Raw genomic sequence first — 4,078 nt, 5'->3', positions numbered from 1 at the left:
GGACCTGCAAACTTGATAGTACACCATTCATAAAACATTAACATTATATCCAATTCTGTACACCATACTCTTCACAATATAGATTAAAACATTCTTTTATTAAGGAATTAAATACTCTTTCCTACATATTGAAACTTCTACTACATTGATCTTCCGGAAACTTCCTCATGTAAGAATAACATCTTCAATAGACAATGAAAACATTTGAACACTAAATGAGGCCAAATATACCACTGAACATCAGTCATTAACTTATTGTAATGTCAATAATAGCACAATATTTACTTAGATACAATCAAACTCAATAGTAACACCAAGCACCACATATTAACATCGTACATCATCTTTGATCATCTTCCACAATAAACTTTAACTAAGGCACTAGTCAAGCTCAACAACAACACCAATTTTTGACATTCTTAACTATAAAATATAGAGAAACATTCATATACTTGCATTCCAAAATAATAGCTCAACTATCATCAGCTGTAACCAAGAATAGTTTGCATAGCAAAATAAATATCCAAACCAACAAGTTTGACATCAAAGACAAGATAAAATACCAAACTACATCCGGACCAATGAGACATCCAGACCACCAACAAGTTTGACATCAATGACAACATAACTTAGATTTCCAACATATTATACACTTTCCCTATTTATTTTACACCATTTATGTTGGATTACTAATGCATGATCCTACCACCGAATTGGTCACTTTTTGTGTTCAAGTTACACTAAACCTAAAATACAACACTATATCATTTCATATCACATAGTTCAAAGATTATTGATCTATTTCCAATAACATTGCTCATGCTAGACAAGAATATTTTTGCAATTATATACTTTAGACTAGATTACACCTACAACATGATCAAGCTCCATTTCTAAATTTAAATTTAGCCATTTGATATGTGTTGAATATTCTAAAATATGATAGTTACTCATTTAATAACATGCAAAAGGTTTTAAATTGTATGTCTAGGGGTTGCTTTTAAGGAAATAGCCTCATTCATATCAATCACAAGAAAAACATGGATTGAATATTGAAGACAACACATTTGAGTCATATAAGCCAATATCATGTTAATTACAAGTTTAACTAATAAATTTTATACTATTTTTACATCAACATAAAACACATGTTTATTTCTAAGTTTTTATCTTTATTGAATTAATCTAGGGTCTTTAGTGGTAGCAAGGAAGATGATCAAAATATTTAGTGGTTATTTTTATAGTTTTTAATTAGCATTCTTAATGTTTGGTATCCAAACTCATTTTATGGAAAGTAGAAAATGTTTTTTTTTCACTAATTCTTTTCATTTAAGGTCAAACTTCTTGTAGAGGGTCATGTGTCTCATATAGGCACGTTTAAAAAAGGTGAATCTATATTTTTTGGCGTGTGCGATGGAATTGAGAATTCAAAATATTGTAAAACTAAATAAGATTCAACCACATAAAACCCTAGTTATACATTGAAATCCACCATACACCAATGAAGATCCTAAAAACATGCAAAACATCAAAATATAAAGATTATACCATTCACATGCTCATTAGGATTTGATCTCTATTATCTCCTATCTTCATTGATCTTGCTTGATATGTTGGTTTCTCTCAGATTTTATGTGTGCACAAGAGCTCAATAAAGAATGGATTGTGGTTGTGTAATTCAAAAATATGTAGACACTTCACTTTATTGAGGTTATTAATTCATTAGGGATGGATAGAGAAAAAGGATCCTATTTTATAGAGAACACCATAAAAATGGAGGGATAGGATTAAGAGGTGAAAGGATAAATGGTCAACTTAGATCAGAGGGTAGGTATAGAGAATAGAAAAATATTAGAGAGGTGATTAAAAGCAAATTAAGAGATGAATAACAAGTGTCATGGAGGGAAAACGGTAATTAATAAATTAAATAAATAAAGATATATTTAATTAATAGAAGAATTAGAATAAAATATTTATTTAATTAGACTTGGACAATTTTAGGTGTCTATATTTTTCCCCTCTTTGAGACAATACAACTTGTCATGTTGTTTCAAAGAAAAATAAATCATTGGTATGATAAGTTGCTCTTGGTAAGGAAGACGACATGCCCCTCAAGAGATTGGGTTAATTTTTTTAAAAAAATTTAGACAATCTCTTGAAAAGAAAAAAGTTGGAAAAGGCTAAGTAAGATTAAAAAATAAGGTAAAAAAGGTTGAAGACAGGTGAAAATAGGGTCTTAGGGGATCATGACGACCACAGAGAGTCACCATGAGTAGCTAGGTTTAGCACCCCTATAAATAGGAGCTAGGAAGGAGGGACCAACTCATTTGCATCCATCACTTTCATTGTTCATGGAAGAGAGCAAAGCAAAGCTAAAGAGCATGGTAGCAGAGCGATGATAGAGAGATTCCACCAATTCGAGCACGTCTGACAACACAAGGGACTTGAGGATTATGGCGAGCAGGTATGTACCCTATCATACTTGGCATTTAGTGCATTTAATGGATCATAAATAGGGCTACAATGTATTTTACCAAAAACATGATAGTTAGGAAAGTTCTGAAATCGTGTTTTTATATTAGCGCATATAGGGTGCATCTTAGCATGTCTAGGGTCTTAACACATCTATGGCCAGGATAACTATGTATATGGTCATCAAAAGTGTGTTTATAATGAAAAACTCTTAGGGTCAATGCCAACGTGTCTATGACAAACAGTAGCATGTATAGGTTAAAAATATATTTATGGTGTGAATATGTGTCTATGGTTTCATGGCACATATGTGATAAACATAAGTATGTTGTGGTAGAAGTGCATTTTTGCATTGTAAAACTGCATATAGGGATTAATAATGCATATGTGACAAACATATCACATTTTTGGTCCCAATAAAGGCAAAACAAGTTGTTGCTATGATAAACAAGAACAATCGATCCTTGGATAAGCAATTGGATTAATGAAATATATCAAGTGCCCTAGTAGGATAGGTTGCCAAGTGACTAATGAAGCTAATAAAGTTGATGAAGTCACGAGATAGAGTTGATAAAGCTCACAAAAGACACAAGATTTTAATGGTAACATAGGTATACTTATGATTGCAGGCTAACTTACCTCCTCTAGATTTATGGGAGAGGTTTTGGAGGGCACATAAATTGAAACCGCAGTTGATGGAGGATGATCATCTAACACTAGGAGTGCTAGGACTATGACATGCTACTTTTATGCTCAAGATTCATATGAATCTCAGTTTGCTATCTGCACTGGTTGAGCAATGGTACAATGAGCACTGCATATTCCACTTGTGGATTGGGGAGATGTTGAGGCTCTGTATCAAGTGTTTGACTATCAAGATCTGGAGATTTGCGACAATCACATCAGTTGGGATGAGATGTATGAGGTGGTTTTGATGAGGTTATCTCAGACGACTATTGTTGGCGGGGTGATCGACAATTACATCTATCCAGATCGCATGACTCATGATATGTCTATTGGTTGGGGTTGGGCTATGGAAATGATGCTCTCACATGGGACTCAGTTCACTTCAGGCCCATGCATGTTGGCTCACTTATATAATGTTCTACATCTATTTTTTTACTTGGGTGGTTGCGGGATATCTACAGGCACTACACTTCTTCAAATATGGGCTTACAAGCATATTGTTGTGACTAGGCCAATTTTATATAGAGGATGTGGTAGGACAACCATATGTACATATGTATAGCATGGTTATCTCCTAGCCTCGACTTGGGAAGATGGACTACTAAAGACAGATGGTTGATGATATTGATATTGTTATCTGGTAGCCTGATCTTGACTATGAGCCTTGGGAGGAGGATGATATAAAGATTTCCTATTGTTACCAGACTAGAGCTTTCCATCTAGGCAACCATGGGGGAGAGGAGGCAGGATATAGGTTCCCAGAGAACATATGCCACTAGTATAGCTACAGTGACAGGGTGCACGGGGTCATGAATAGGATGCCCCTCACTAGGCAATGGGAGAGGAGGGATAGGTAGATGGATAGGGATGGGATTGGGAGGGTAAGTACAAGAAGCCCAAAGGAGGAGATGGTTGGGAT

This window comes from Cryptomeria japonica, unplaced genomic scaffold (assembly GCF_030272615.1).
Source record: "Cryptomeria japonica unplaced genomic scaffold, Sugi_1.0 HiC_scaffold_125, whole genome shotgun sequence".
NCBI lineage: Eukaryota > Viridiplantae > Streptophyta > Pinopsida > Cupressales > Cupressaceae > Cryptomeria > Cryptomeria japonica.
The sequence above is the reverse complement of the archived record's forward strand: the minus strand, read 5'-3'. Positions refer to the sequence as shown.